The following is a 15989-nucleotide window of genomic DNA, read 5'->3' as shown; positions in this document are numbered from 1 at the left end:
CCATTTCGTCTCTCCGCTTCCTTCTGGGATAAGTGGGTCGCACCATGCCCACTCGATCGCGGACGGAAACCAGCCCCGTTCGGCGCGCAGAGGAGGAACCTGATAAATAAGGACGCGATTTCCTGGCTGCGCTCCTGGGGAAGGAGGTTTGCTCTGGGTCCCATCCCCCGGCCGGTCCTGCTCAGGAAACGCGGAGAGAAAGCCAGGAACCAGGCCTGCCAGGCCCTGCGGCCCCTCAGCGCCGTCCCTCCTCCACGGCCCTCGGCTGCAGGAAGCCGGCTGGCGGGAACGCCCTGCCTGGTGGGTGGGAAAGGCGAGAGCGCGCCCGGCACCGGCGGCTTCCCAGACCCGCGGCCGGCCGGCTGCGCGGAGCTGTCACTGCGGCAAACGGCGAACGCGCCGGCCCCCTTCCCCCGCCTCCCGCACGCCTGGTGCAGTCGGCCCATTTGTATTTCACGAAGTGCTGCAGCCGGATTCATGGCTCACTGGCGCAGGAGGGGAGAGAGGCTGAGTCCTGTCAAGCGTCAGCGCCCCACCGGGTACGGAGCGCACGCCGTGGGGGCCGGGGTGGGGAGGGAAGGGCGTCCAGCCCTCTCTTTTGGGTGGTGAGATGTTGAGGCCTGAGGGTTTCTAGGTGAGTGTTCAAGGTCATGGCTGGTAAACGGCAGGGCCGGGATGCGACTCGGGGTCTGTTTCACCCTAAAGTTTGTGCCTCGCGTCTGTGGTTCTGCTCCAGGTTTTTGAGGTGTTTGGAGGGCGGGGGTTACATTCTTGCAGCACCTCAAGAACCGGAGTTCTGTACCCAGGGGCTACCGATGGCCTCTCAGAGGTCTGTGAACTCCTTGTGTAACATGTTGTGTGTGTTGCATTTTTCTTCGAAGTTCCAAAGGTGTCAGTGATCCAACAAGGGTCAAGAATTATAGCTCTCCGCAGGGTATGGTGACTCACGCCTGTAATCCCACCGCTTTGGGAGCTCGAGGTGGGAGGATCTCTTGATTCCAGGAGTTCGAGACCAGCCTGGGAAACATAGTGAGACCCCTCATCCTTACAGAAAATTTAAAAATTAGCTGGACATGGTGGCACATGCTTCTGGTCCCAGCTACTTTGGAGGCTGAGACAGGAGGATTGCTTGAGCCCAGGAGTTTGAGGCTGTGGTGAGGGGTGATTGTGTCATTGCATTGCAGCCTGGGCGACAGAGGTCAGACATTGTCTCAAAAATCGAAAAATCCCCAAAATTATAGCTCTCCAAGCCCGCTATGAGGACTCCAGCTTCATGAGAGGTTGAGGTTCCTCTATGTCTATAACCTCTTGAGAATATTTCTGCAAAGCCCCAGCTGTTACTCTGTAGCAACTTGGGGGCCTCTACAGGATCCCAGATCTTTCTACTGGATCTTGAGACTCTTTCTATAGGATCTTGAGATCTCTCTGGGGATTTGAGCTCTTTATGGGGTCCTGGTCCCTCTTTCTGCGGTTCTGACAATTTTACTATAAGGTCTGGGGGTCCTCCATGGAATGAGTTCTAAACCTGGGCCTCAGGATAGCTATGAACTCCCTGAAATTGTATGCCAGATTTTGTGGGTCTGTCTGTATAGGTGGAATTCTGGAGAGAGGTTTCACGGATTTCACCAGATTCTCAAAAGAATCTGTGATCCCCAAAAGCTGGGAAAAAATATTGCTTTAGTGCATTCATTTGAACAGGCCTTACTCCTTTCTCAAAAATAAAAGTCAAGGAAGTAGGGGGCCGGGCCGTGGTGGCTCACGCCTGTAATTCCAGCACTTTTGGGGAGGCTGAGATGGGCAGATCGTTTGAGGTCAGGAGTTTGAGACCAGCCTGGCCAACATGGTGAAACCCCATCTCCACTAAAAATATAAAAATTAACTGGGTGGAGTGGCACACGCCTATAATCCCGGCTGCTCGGGAGGCTGAGGTACGAAAATCACTGGAACCCAGGAGGTGGAGGTTGCAGTGAGCCGAGATCACACCACTGCACTCCAGCCTGGGCGACAGAGCAAGACTGCATCTAAAAAAAAAAAAAGTCAAGGAAGTAAAAAGTGGAGGAAATAAAAGACAGTGTTTTCTAGTAGAGTATGGGCTTTGGACTCAGGCATTCCTGGGTTAAAATCCCAATTTCCCACTTACCAGCTGTGTGACCTTGAGCATGTTCCTTACCCTCTCTGAGCCTCCAGGCCACCTCCTCTAGGAAGCCTTCTCTGGCTCCTCAATTGAGTTAGGTCCCCACCCCGCATCCCCCAATCCCTTCTGGCATCTTGCCTGATTCTTTGCAGCACTTAATGGAATTGTTATTAAGTAATAGTATTTAATGTTATCCTGTTTCTCCACTCCTCCAGTCCAGGAAACTTGGGACTTTTGCTGTATTACAGTCTGTGTAGTGCCTGGCACCTGTTAGGCACTCCGCCATTTCTTATGAAATAAATAAAAGTGCAAAGGAATGGAGGGATGCAGGCCGGACACTGTACTAGGGGCAGAAAGGGATCAGAAATTAATAAGCATCATTCCTGCTGTTGAGGAAGTCCCAGGCTGGAGGGGGAAATAAGATGCAAACGAGGAAAACCGTCCTAAATGCGCTAATGGGGGATGAACACTAATCGAGGCAAACACTAGCAGGGAAAGCACCAAAAGATCCAAAGATGAGTGAGACCTAGTCCCTGAAGAGCTGAGATGCCTTTCCTTTGTATTATGTGTTACGATTTACAAAGCACTTAGCTTACATGCAATAGCTGGGTATACACTTATTCTGCAAAGGTGGCAAAACTACTGCAGAGAAGAGTTCAATGACTTGCCCAAAGCCACCCAACCAATAATGGCTGCCTGAGTGCATAGCTTATTTGCTTTGGAATACAGCCCATTTCCTCCTGGACTTGGGCTTTGATGTTGCACATGTCTTGGTTTAGATCCTACTAGATGTGTGACCAGTAAGTGACTTTACCTGTCTGAGCCTTGTTCCCAGTCTGCAAGATAGCAGCAATAATGACCCCCTATAACCTTTAAGAGATAGTATATGCAATATACTAGGAATAATGACCCCTATAACCTTTAAGAGGTAGGATATGTAAACTACCCAGCATGACTCTTGGTTCAGAATACAGGATCTATAAATGTTTGTGGAATGAATGAATGAATGAATGAATGAGTGAGTGAGTGAATGAAATACACGTAGTAATGGTTACCCTGAAACATGAGGGAGCAAAGGAGTAGAGAGAACTTAAAATCATGCCATTAGGGGGATGATAGGAGGATTGAGGGCGATTTTATTCCTTCCTAGTCTCACTTTCTATGATTCTTGGCAGACTTTGCACTGGCCTCAATCATACTGGGTAATCATTTATTGTTTGCAAACCAACAAAAGTGAGCCAACTCCAGCTTGGTTAGCTTTCTATTTATGTATATCTTTACTGCCTTTTTTCTGATGACACAGTAATACTACTCCTTGTAAAAAATTAAATTGCAGAATGATATAATGAGTGAAAATGAAAGCGCAAGTTTAGACATGGTAGACACAAGGTGCTGACATATCGTGATTCTTTGGAAGGTGTGGAAGGGGCATAGGACAGTGTGATGGTGAATTTACGTGTCAATTTGACTGGGCTAAGGGATGCCCAGATAGCTGGTAAAACATTATTTCTGAATATTTCTAGGAGAGATTAATATTTGAATTGGTAGATTGAGTAGAGAAAATTGCCTCCACCAGTGTAGGTGGGCATGATCCAATTCACTGAGGGTTCAACAGAACAAAAAAGAGGAGGAAGGAAAATTTGCTCTCTCTCATTGAGCTGGAACATCCATCTTCTCCTGCCCTTGGACATTGGAGCTCCTGGTTCTCAGACCCTTGGACCGTAAGACTTATACCAGCACTTCCCTGCCCACAAACCCCCATTCTTAGCACCACCATCTTTTCTGGTTCTCCAGCTTTCAAAAGGCAGACTGTAGGACTTCTCTGCTTCCATAATCTTGTGAGCCAATTCTCATAATAAGTAGATTATATATATATATATAGATATGTATACTCCTATTGGTTCTGTTTCTCTGGAGAATTCTAACTAATACAGACAGGGAGAAAAAAAAATTCTGCCTGCTTAAACGTCTTTTTGTCCTGGCCTTGTCATGGTTCCTGGGACTTATATTAGGTGTCTTACTTTTGGCTTGTAGCATTGAAAGTTCAAATGCAACCAAGGTCTTGGGTCAGGGGAGGAAGGGAAAATTGTCTCAGCATGGGCTTTCCTGGAACCCCATGAAGAAGGAGATGGGATCTGTGGAACTTTCTATTGCAGTATGCACAGGTGGCTCAGATGCCCACTGCTGGTATACCTTGTAGCTGTGTTTTTACCCCCTTTCCCCTCTATAGCAAAGTCTTTTTTGAAAGTTCTCACTATATGCACAGACAGAACAGCAAAGGAGGCTGGACACAGTGTCTCACTGTGTAATCCCAGTACTTTGGGAGGCCAAGGCAGGTGGATGACTTGAGCTCAGGAGATGGAGACCACCCTGGGCAACATGGCGAAACTCCGTCTCTACCAAAAATACAAAAAAAATTAGCTGGGTGTGTGTGTTGGCGGGCACCTGTTATCCCAGCTACATGGGATGCTGAGGTAGGAGGATTACTCGAGCCTGGGAAGTGGACTTGTAGTGAGCCGAGATCATGACATGGCACTCTAGCCTGGGTGACAAAGTGAGATTCTATCTCAAAAAAAAAAAAAAAGCAAAAACAGAAACAAAACGAAACTCAGCAAAGCAAAAGAAAAAAAACCTGAAGTTTCTCTATTTAGCTCTTTTTTATTTATTTATTTTTTTAGAGACAGGGTCTTTCTCTGTCACTCAGCCTGGAGTGCAGTGCAGAGATCATAGCTCACTGCAGCCTCCAACTCCTGGGCTCAAGCAATCTTCCCTCCTCAGCCTCCTGAGTAACTAGGACTACAGGTGTGAGCCACCATGCCTGGCGGTGGCTCACACCTGTAATCCTAGCACTTTGGGAGGCTGAGGTGGGCGGATCACAAGGTCAGGAGTTGGAGACCAGCCTGACCAACATGGTGAAACCCTGTCTCTACTAAAAATACAAAAATTAACTGGGTGTGGTGTTGCACGCCTGTAATCCCAGCTACTCAGGAGGCTGAGGCAGAATTGCTTGAACATGGGAGGCGGAGCTGAGATCTCACCACTGCACTCTAGCCTGAGCAACAGAGCGAGACTGTCTCCAAAAAAATAAAAATAAAAATAAAATAAAATTTTGGCTGGGTGTGGTGGCTCACGCTTGCAATCCCAGCACTTTGGGAAGACAAAGCTAAAGGATCGCTTGAGCCCAGGCATTTGAGACCAGCCTGGGCAACATGGTGAAACCCCGTCTCTACTAAAAATACAAAAATTACCCGGGCGTGGTGGGTCATGCCTGTAATGGCAGCTACTCGGGAGGCTGAGGCAGGAGAATCGCTTGAACCTGGGAGGTGAAGGTTGCAGTGAGCCCAGATCGTGCCACTGCACTCTAGCCCGAGCGACAGAGGGAGACCTCTGTCTCAAAAAAAAAAAAAAAGAAAAGAAAAAATTTTTTTTTTGTTTGTAAAGACAGGGGTCTCCCTCTGTCACCCAGACTGATCTCAAACTCCTGGTCTCAAGTAATCTTCTCACCTTGGCCACCCAAAGCACTGGGATCACAGGTGTGAGCCACTGAGCCTGGCCTATTTAGTTCTTTATAGTCTCCATATTTTTCTATGCATATACTAAGCATATATTACAAATTATAACTATAGGGTCCTACTACACTTGTAATTCAGCAACTTACTCTCACTCTTTTCACTTAACAATGCCCAATAGAGACCTTTTATTGCCTAATCATACAAATCTATTCCTTTCCTTTTACTATATGGAGCCTCTTGAGGGCAGGGCTATTATTTAGCCCTACTTCCAGTCCAGAGTCCAGCATATGGGAAGTCTTGCTGGGAGGACGAGGACATGTTCAAATAGTAACAGCAACCACTACATCCTGGCATGAACTAGGTGCCAAGCTCTGAACGCAGCTCTTTCAGATGTTTAACCCTCACAGGCACTGTGTGAGAAAGGTGGTATTATTATTTCCATTTCGCAGATGAGAAACTGAGGTGCAGAGACCTAAAAACCCAAGATTACATAACTAGTAAGTGGCAGAGCTGGGTTTTGAATCCTGATCTTTCCTGTGCCAAAGGTTTTGCTATGAATAAATGAATAAGTGGTTGCTGGGATCATGGGTCCTGGGGAGAAAGTTCTTTCTTCAGAACCTCCCTGGTATGTCCTGGGTTCTTCCTTCCAAGGGTTTGTAGTACTTGGAATCGGCTTTAGCCCTTAGGAGCAACTCAGTAAAGGCCCTTCCTTTGCCTCCAGCAATCTTACGGCCATGCTTACTTTTCACAGGAAGTGGTGTTTTTGAATATTTTTTCTAAAAATAAGCTATAATTTATTAGGGGCCTTTGAGGACCAGGCCAGGCATTTCAGGACACCCATGTGCCTGCCTGCAGCATAGGAAATTAATCAGAACCCCAAAGTTCTTCCCCTCCTCCCACAGGCCAGTGCTCTGGAAATGCCCAGTGCCTCATTGCAGCTCTCCTAGAGGACTGCAGAGATGCCAAGGGCAGTTTAACACAGATCCACGTCTCTGTAAAGAAGGTGAGAGGAGAAAGGCACGAAGCAGAAATGGGTCAGCTGTGCTGCAAAGAACTCTCAGAGAGAACCCCACGCTGACCCCAGCTTGGAGGCATGCTGAATGACAGAGATGCCCTGGGGCATCAGATGTGACTGCAGAATCCATCTGGGGTCTGCAGACTGCAGTGCTGGTCTCTGTTCCAATGGGAATGCTTTGCAGGGCCACTTTCAGCAAGCCTCTTCCTTTCTCAAAACCCTAAAGTCTTCCACGTGAAATGATTTAGTGGATTGTAATGAGGTGCTGTGTGGTGTTACGAACTAGAAATAATACCGATGATAGTAATTATATATATATATAATATATATAACATACAATAATTATATATATTTTTGAGACAGGGTCTCGATCTGTCGCCCAGGCTGGAGTGCGGTGGCATTATCATGGCTCATTGCAACCTCCACCTCCCAGGTTCAAGGGATCCTCCCACCGCAGCCTCCTGAGTAGCTGAGACTGCATGGGCACCACCAGGCCCGGCTAATTTTTGTATTTTTTGTAAAAACGGGGTTTTGCCATGTTGTCCAGGCTGGTCTCAAAGTCTTGGACTCAAGTGATCCACCCACCTGGACCCAAGTGATCCTCCCAAAGTGCTGGGATTGCAGGCATGAGCCACCGCGCCTGGTCAATATAATACTATTGAAAATAAGAACTACAGGGGCCGGGCGTGGTGGCTCACATCTGTAATCCCAGCACTTCAGGAGGCTGAGGTGAGTGGATCATCTGAGGTCAGGAGCTTGAGACCATCATAGCCAACATGGTGAAACACCGTCTCTACTAAAAATACAAAAATGAGCCAGGTGTGGTGGCAAGTGCCAGTAATCCCAGCTAATTGGGAGGCTGAGGCAGGAGAATCTCTTGAACCTGGAAGGCGGAGGTTGCAGTGAACTGAGATCGCGCCACTGCACTCCAGCCTGGATGACAAGAGAGAAAATTCATCTCAAAAAAAAAAAAAAAAAAGAAAGAAAATAAGAATGACAATCATATTGATTGTGGAACACTGTGCCTGATGCTTTCCAGAAAGTATGTTAGGTAATTTAAAAACAAACACCACAAGACTACATTATTATCCCCATTTTACAAATGAGAAGATAGGCTCAGAGACAGCCAGTATGACCCCAGAACATATGATCCCAGGGTTTTCTGGCATCAGAGCTTCAGCTCCACAAACATGTGTGGGTTCTGACCTCCAGGGAGTGCTAAGAAACAAATGGGAGGTCAGTTCGTTATAAGTTGTAGTGTTCATGCCCACGTGAGGGTTAAACACAATGTTATTGGGTATTCAGAACAGGGAGGATTGCCTTCTGGCTGGGAGAAGCTGGGAGGTGAGACAGCAGGGGAAGAGCTTGAGCAAAGGGTCAAATGTGGGAAAGCAGTGGGTGTGCTAAGAGAAGTCTGGATAAACTTTGTGTGTGTGTGTGTGTGTGCGCGAGCGTGTGTAAAGGTAGGAAGTGATCATACCAGGCCAGGGCTTTGGCCTTTATTCCATAGGCAATAAAGAGCTTACACAAGCGATGTCTCAAGAGACCAACCATGCTGCTGTAGTCAGAGAGGAAGCAGCCCTCAGCCCATCTGTGCCCTGGCTTGTGAATGTTGCTGTGTGCCAGCGTGTGGGAGGGCATCGGCAGCGAGAGCAGTCTCTGGCTGTGTCCTGTACTCTGCTGGGTGTGGGTCTTGGGCTGTCTTCAAAGCCCTCCTCCTGACTTCTCAGGGCCCTAGGTGCTTTTTAGATAGTAGACTTAAAGGAAGTATGTCAGAAGTATCGGAGGGGATTTTGAGATCCTGTGGTTATTCCCCCCTCCCATTTTAAAGAAGATGAAAGTCGGGAACATAGATAGGAAAGTACTTGTCTAGCGTCACACAACGAATGAAGAGCAGAACGGGGAACTGGAACCCATGCCTCCTGAGTCTGAGCTGAGTTCCTTCTCTGCGTTTGCGGGGTAATAGAAATAGCATTTGTTGAGTGATTATTCCATATCAGGTTCTAGGCTAAGCACCTTTCCATTGATTATCTCATTTAATCCTCACAACCCTTCAGAGTGTCCCGCTTTTTTTTTTTTCTTTTGAGACAGGGTCTCACTCTGTCACCCAAGCTGGAGTGCAGTGGCACGATCACGGCTCACTGTAGCCTCTACCTCCCCGGGCTCAAGCGATCCTCCGACTTTAGCCTACAGGCCCGCGCCACCACGCCCGGCTAATTTTTGTATTTTTTTGTAGAGATGGGGTTTCGCCATGTTGCCCAGGCTGGTCTCGAACTTCTGAGTTTAAGCGATCCGTCCGCCTCAGCCTCCCAAAATTCTGGGATTACAGACGTGAGCCACCACGCGGGCCGAAAGTCTCCCTCCTGAAATCGGGAAGTCTTGTCTTCTATTTCGATTTCCCAGGGCGCCCACCACAGGACCTAGCTAGGGAGGCAATAAAAACTTGGTGGAGCCTAAGTCCTGGGAAGAGAAAAAAAGGACGGAGGGGGCGGGGCCTGCAGACCAATCCCGCCCTTCACAAAGACCCCGCCTTCCAGACCGCTGACGTCACCACTTGGCCCCGCCCATCATTGTCAGTCCCGCGGAGCCAGAGGCGGCGCCGGTCGCTGGGAGCTGAGCGCCGGAGCCCTCTGCGGGCGGTATCGCTGTCCGGGGCCGCCGAGGTGAGGGTCCGTGAGGCGGCGGCGGGAGCGCGGCGCGGGGGACCGGGACGGGCGCGGGGAGCGGAGGGCGGCGGGGGTGGGGGGCGGTCCCCGGTGAGGTCGGGGCACCCGCGGCCACGGGGCAGAAGAAACCGCGGGCGCAGCCGGGGAGGGATGGGGGTGTGGAGTTGGAGGAGAGTTGGAGTGGATTTTGGAGGAAGGGCTCAGGAGGAGACCTTTTGGGGCGAGACCCGGCACATGTTTGTGGAGTTGGAGGAAGAGACTCTGAGATTTTTCCTCGGGAGGGGGAGGGAAGGTTCATGAGGAGACTTCTTGGTGGGAGCGAGACTCGGAGGAGAAATGTTTGGGGCAGAGACGCGGAGGAGACATTTTCGAGGGGGCGGCGAAGAGTTTCGGGGGTCGAGTTTGGGGTTGGGGGAGGGGCGCGGTCCGGATTGGGGTGGGGGGCGGCGAGGCGGCCGGGAGGGGGCTGCGCGGGGCCCGGCGGGCACCGGAGGAAGGAAGTGATCAGACAGGAAGGGCCCGGGAGCTCCAGCAGGAGGAGGAGGAGGGCGGTTTGGGAGCCAGTCGGTCCGGCGTGCGGGGCCAGCTGCGGGCGCGGGGCGCGGGGCGCGGGCCGGGCGGGGAGGGGTCTTGCGGCAGCCGCAGCTGTCGGCCGCGCCGGCCCACGTCCCGGGCGCTCTGCTGGTCTCGCAGCCAGACCGCTGGGCCGGGAAGGAATTCGAGGCATTCGCTTTGTTTAAGTTGCCAGTAGACAGTCCTTAGGACTAATTAATGGTGGAATCTGCAGGGGGACGCCGGCGAGCGGGGCCGGGGCCTCCCCCCGCCCGCCGCGGTGAACTTTCCGCAGCGCGGGGCCCGCCTCCCCGCGCACCCCCGGCCCCCGCCCAGCTGCCCGGGCGGGGAAGGAGCCATGGCTTCCCGGAGCGCAGGAATGAAGTGCGGTTTCTGGGGCCGGTGGCCTCTGGCTGCGGAGCCTGCCTGCAGGGAAGCCGGCGTCCCGGAGCGGCCGCGCTGGAGCTTCGGAGCCCCGTTTAGAGCTCTTGGAGGTGGCTGCGGTTTTTGTGCATAACCTTGGAGGAGCCTCTGCGATCCGAGAAAGACTATCTTGCTTTGGAGCATCTGTTTCTTCATCGCGTCAACCCCTTTCCTAACACTGCAGAGCTTGTTGTGGCTTGTTTCGGAAATGCCGAGGCCAGTGCTCACCCTTGCGGGTGGGAGAGGGGAAGAGAGTAGGCACCCCCAAAACCCCTGCAATGTGATTTCCAGAAGGCCAGAGAGTGCCTGCAGCTCCGCCGTCGCACCTTCACTGACTTGAATGACCTTGGGGGAAGGATTGCGCTGCGGAGCCCCTGGTGCCTCATGTGTCGTTGGAGGAGAAGATACTCTCTGGACCTCCCTGCCTTTTGGGGATGTTTTGAGGGGTGGGGTTTGGTCAGGGTATTTCTTTTACAAACGGCTGCTGTTCTGGCCTAAGGAGCTGTACTGGTGTCAGAGCCAGGAGAATTCAAATCACCTAGTAAGATCTGACTACCTCAAATTAGGGAGGGGTTTGGATTTTTAGGAGGACATTTCTTTTTTGGGAATCTGGACAGTATGTTCCAGATTGCCTTCTGTCACTTTGCAACTTTGGTAGTATGCATGTGGATAAATTGAATTACCCCCATAGAAAATTCTTCTCTTGTCAGAAATAATTGTTTTGCTCAGAATTCCCCTGGGGGCAGATTAAGGTTTTGCTCAATTTACTCCTAGAAGAATTTACTTCTAGAAGAATTTTCCAGGTTTCTAAAATTAAATCACTTTTCTAAACATAGTAACTAAAGTTTGAAAAACTGGAAGTAGTGAGCTGGGAAGGGAATGGGTTGGAGGATGAAGAAGGCAGCAAACACTGGTTCTCTGTTGGCCAGTGATTAATAATACGGATTGTTAATTAGCCTTCCTTGATTATGAGGTGTTTTCTTAATCTTAAATAATTTAAGACCAAGAAAAGGAACTAATGTTGTTTAGTTGCCTATTCTGTGCCCGGTAATTATGCTAGGTGGTATAGATCTTAGGCAGTCTTCCCAATAATTTTGTGAGGTGGTAGTTAGCATCCCTTTTTTTGTTTTGTTTTGAGATGGAGTCTCGCTCTGTCGCCCAGGCTGGAGTGTAGTGGCCGGATCTCAGCTCACTGCAAGCTCCGCTTCCCGAGTTTACACTGTTCTCCTGCCTCAGCCTCCCGAGTAGCTGGGACTATAGGCTCTCCCCAACCCGCCCGGCTAGTTTTTTGTATTTTTTCAGTAGAGATGGGCTTTCACCGTGTTAGCCAGGATGGTCTCGATCTCCTGACCTCGTGATCCGCCCGCCTCGGCCTCCCAAAGTGCTGTTTTTTTTTTTTGTTTGTTTGTTTTTTTTTTTTTTTTTTTTTTGAGACGGAGTGCTCTGTCACCCAGGCTGTAGTGCAGTGGTGCGATCTCGGCTCACTCCAACCTCTGCCTCTCACGTTCAAGCTATTCTCCTGCCTCAGCCTCCCGAGTAGCTGGGAATACAGGTGCGTGCCACCATGCCCGGTTAACTTTTGTGTTTTTAGTGGAGATGAGGTTTCACCATGTTGACCAGGCTGGTTTTGAACTCCTGACCTCAAGTGATCTGCCCGCCTCGGCCGCCCAAAGTGCTGGGATTACAAGCATGAGCCACTGCTCCGGGTCAGCATCCCTGTTTTATAGATGAACAAGCCAAAGGTCAGAAAGTAAAATGACTGTCCCAAGTTCACACACACAACTAGTAAGAAATGGCGCTGGAATTCAAACCCAGGTCTGTTTCTCAGGTCTGTGGTTGTCTCTCCACTGTGCACACTGCCTTTGGAATCATGAAACCTAGTTTTTTGGCCTTTGACTCAGCCACTGGGTGACTGTGGGCCCTAGAATAAGTCAATTCGGTCTGTTCTCCAATAATATTGCCTTTTGTTTCAGCAGTGTTGTCAATATGCACTTGAAGTGTGCTTTTTTTTTTTTTTTTTGTAAAAAGACAGACATACAAGGCTGTAGTAGTGGTATGTACTATATGCCGCTAGGTGCTTGCTTATTTCTTATGATGGAAGCATTTCTGTTAAAATGGAGAGTACCTAAGTGATCATATATTTCATTTATGTAGTGGAAGTTGATGGATGGCTAATGGCCCTTCCAGTGTAAAGCGGCCATCGTTAAGGTAACATTGTCAGAAACAGAACCATTTTTCATGTAATACAGCTTTCAGGGACAGTATCAACTTATGAGTAAAGCACACTACAGGTAGGTACCTGGATAGTCCAGGCTGAAAGATGTGGTATAAACTTTGATGCATATAATAGATGCACAGCAAATATTTGATGAATGAGTGAATGAATGTAATGAATGTATTCCTTTTTTTTTGGAGTGCAGTGGTGTGATGATGTCTCACTGCAACCTCAACTGCCTGGGCTCCAGTGAGTTTCCCACCTTAGCCTTCTGAGAAGCTGGGACCACAGGTGCGTGCCACCATGCCTAGCTAACTTTTTTTTTTTTTTATTTATAGAGATGAGGTTTCCCTGTGTTTTCCAGGCTGGTCTCCTGGAACTCCTGGGTTCTGGGGATCCTCCAGTGTCAGCCTCCCAAAGTGCTGGGATTACAGGCATGAGCCAATATGCCCTGCCCTGAATGCATTTTTTTTTTTTAAAAAGCTTTATTGAGGTATAATTTACATACCATAAAATTCACCAATTTTAAGTGTACAATTTGATGAGCTTTGACAAATGTATACAGTTGTATAATTACCACCACTGCGTTTATTTTTTTAAACTGTGTGTTGTCTTTTAGGAATTGCGTAGCAGATTTATCCCTGGAAATGTTGAGGTTTCTATGCTCAGATTCAATACTGTGAGGTCAGAATGAATATTAGAGTGTTAATGTGCCAACTTGGGAGGAAATAGGAAAACCTTAGGTATTTAATGGTGAGGTAAATGGGAAGAATAAGAGGGAGAGACATTTATTGGATTAGGGGAAAGATAAATTCAGGAGGAAGTAGATTTTAGTTACTTTTAAGACAGAGGATACATTTTGGGAAAAAGTTACCAAAAGATTTAAGGAGTTGAACTTTTTATTTTTTTTCTTTTGAAATGGTAGCTCCTGAAATATAAAACTTAACATCTTTGGCTGTGCTTAAGAAGTGCTTAACAAATTATGGTTGTTCAAATAATACTTAAGGGTGGGGATGGTGTAAAGTGGTTGAAGGCCTTGCTCTTCCACCTATGACAGAATATCCTTAGTGTTGATGTCTAACTTGTTTTAAGTAATATTCCACAAAGGGAAGAATACATTAGGTAGCAATTGTGGCTTGTGGGGAAGATTGTTTCTTCCTTTGCATAATTTCTCAAGTCACTGAACTTCTCTCAGCATGCTTTAGCTCAAGTCTCTGTCTCTGTCTTAGAAAATGCCTGGAACCTCTGCTAATGAGCTTCTAGAAGAAGCCCCACTTCTACCTTCTCTTTATTTTTTGATTTTATCTTTATTCATTCTGTTTCTGTATGGTGACTGTTTTATAAACGCCTCTCTCACCCATGAATTTGTCTGAGAATGGAAACTTTTTTTTGCTCTGCCCGAAGCAAAGGAATTCTTGTTACATCCACCATTGGTCCTCCATATGCCGTTAGGAAATGATAATTAAAATAACCCTTTAGATCTGCTCAAAGGGGTGACTATAATAATGTTCACTCCTTGATCAGAGGACGTGCTAATCTTTTCTGTATTGTTCCAGTTTTAGTATTTGTACTGCAGAAGTACTACTCTGTTCACCTTTGAGAAAATAATAACTCTATGAGGTGGTTATTATCCTTATTTTATAAATGAGGGAATTGAGCTCAGAGCAGTTAACTGCCAGAGCAAGTGAGGGGCAGACCATTGATTCAAGCTCAGGTGTGATTGATGCTCAGGTTTGGGATCTGTGTCATTACACTCTTTGTTGTATGGGAGTTGGAGGGTCAAGGGAAGAGCTTGAAAATACCATATTAAAATATGAGCCGCAACATAACAAGCATTGCTGACCTTTTTAGGCATTGCTGTTGTCATCTATGACTTTCTTAATTTCTGGAGATTCCTCCTTATGTTCTAAGGAATTTATAGTTAATCCTTTAGTATTGCACAACTTCCTGCCCAGACCCAGCATTTCTTTTTTTTTTTTTCTCTCTTTTTTTTTTTTAAGAGACAGACTCTCACTGTTTCTCCCGATCTGGAGTATAGCGGCAGTCGTAGCTCACTGCAGCCTTGAACTCCTGGGCTGAGGCAGTTCTCCTTCCTCAGCTTCCTGATGAGCTGGGACTAAAAGTGTGCACCACCATGCCCAGCTAATTAAGAAACTTTTTTTTTTTTTTGGTAGGGACATGGTTTCACTTTGTTTCCAGGCTGGTCTTGAACTCCTGGGCTCAAGCGATCCTCCCACCTTGGCCTCCCAGAGTGTTGGGATTACAAGCATGAGTGATACCTGGCCCCAACATTTATTCTTTTTTTTTTTTTTTTTTTTTTTTGAGACAGTCTTACCCTGTCACCCAGGCTGGAGTGCAGTGGTGCGATCTCAGCTCACTGCAACTTCTGCCTCCTGGGTTCAAACGATTCTCCTGCCTCAACCTCCCGAGTAGCTGGGATTACAGGTGCCCACCACCACACCCAGCTGATTATTGTATTTTTAGTAGAGACAGGGTTTTACCATGTTGGCCAGGCTGATCTCGAACTCCTGACCTCGTGATCCACCTGCCTTGGCCTCCAAAAGTGCTGGGATTATAGGTGTGAGCCACCACACCTGGCCTTATTTTTTATAAACATGGTACTTTGTATCACTGGCTATTTGAATTACCCCTCTGAAAGCTTCTACCAGGGTAATCTTTCATTCAAGACCTGCCGTATTTGCATGTGCCCCTTTGTACCTGTTTCTTTATTTTTACAAAAAAAATTAAAAATATGGAATGCTTTGTGAATTAGCATGTCATCCTTGTGTAGGGCACATACTAATCTTCCCAGTACCATTCCAATTTTAGTATTTGTGTTGCGAAAGTGAGCACTCTATTCCTGTTTTTATCTGGACAAAATAATATTTTAAAAATGTATATTATGGGCTGGGCGCAGTGGCTCATGCCTGTAATCCCAGCACTTTGGGAGGCTGAGGCGGGTGAATCACGAGGTCAGGAGATTGAGACCATCCTGGCTAACATGGTGAAACCCCGTCTCTACTAAAAATACAAAAAATTAGCCAGGCATGGTGGCAGGCGCCTGTAGTCTCAGCGGGAGGCTGAGGCAGGAGAATGGCGTGAACATGGCAGGTGGAGCTTGCAGTGAGCAGAGATCGTGCCACTGTACTCCATAATTGCACTCCAGCCTGGGCGACTGAGCGAGACTCCATCTCAAAAAAAAAAAAGTATATTACATTATTAGAAACTTTATTATTGAAGTATATAATAACATATACAGAAAAATGCACGTAAAAGTGGAATTTGATGTTTTTTTTTCCCTGCAAACTGAATATACCCATGTAAGCAGCAACTAGATCTAGATCAAGAAACAGCGTTACCAGTACCTAGAAGCCCCTATCCAGTTCCCTTTCAGTTCCTGTCTCCCCTCTACTTCCCAGGGTAATCACCGTCCTGACTTCTGACAGCATAGATTATTTTGCTCTTTTTTTGT

General features: G+C 47.8%; 1 protein-coding gene, 1 non-coding gene and 1 pseudogene across 5 annotated transcripts in view; 1 reads left to right on the top strand and 2 right to left on the bottom strand.

Moving 5' to 3' along the window:
* Window positions 1–437: 437 nt before the first annotated feature.
* LUZP1 (leucine zipper protein 1) overlaps window positions 438–15989 on the top strand; it is a 96458-nt gene continuing 80906 nt past the window's right edge. The window contains exon 1 of one of the 4 annotated variants that reach the window (XM_050790289.1): window positions 438–539. The gene's annotated coding sequence lies outside the window, so the exon portion shown is untranslated. Of the gene's footprint in view, window positions 540–7040; window positions 9325–15989 lie in introns of those variants that run through there. The other 3 variants (XM_050790301.1, XM_050790298.1, XM_050790309.1) reach the window with 3 other exon arrangements.
* LOC126944906 (uncharacterized) lies at window positions 14005–14099 on the bottom strand (annotated as a pseudogene).
* LOC126944678 (U6 spliceosomal RNA) lies at window positions 15264–15370 on the bottom strand. Its single transcript, XR_007722152.1, has one exon. It is a non-coding gene; the product is annotated as a U6 spliceosomal RNA (small nuclear RNA).

Source organism: Macaca thibetana, chromosome 1, assembly GCF_024542745.1.
Source record: "Macaca thibetana thibetana isolate TM-01 chromosome 1, ASM2454274v1, whole genome shotgun sequence".
Lineage (NCBI taxonomy): Eukaryota > Metazoa > Chordata > Mammalia > Primates > Cercopithecidae > Macaca > Macaca thibetana.
The sequence above is the reverse complement of the archived record's forward strand: the minus strand, read 5'-3'. Positions and strand labels throughout refer to the sequence as shown.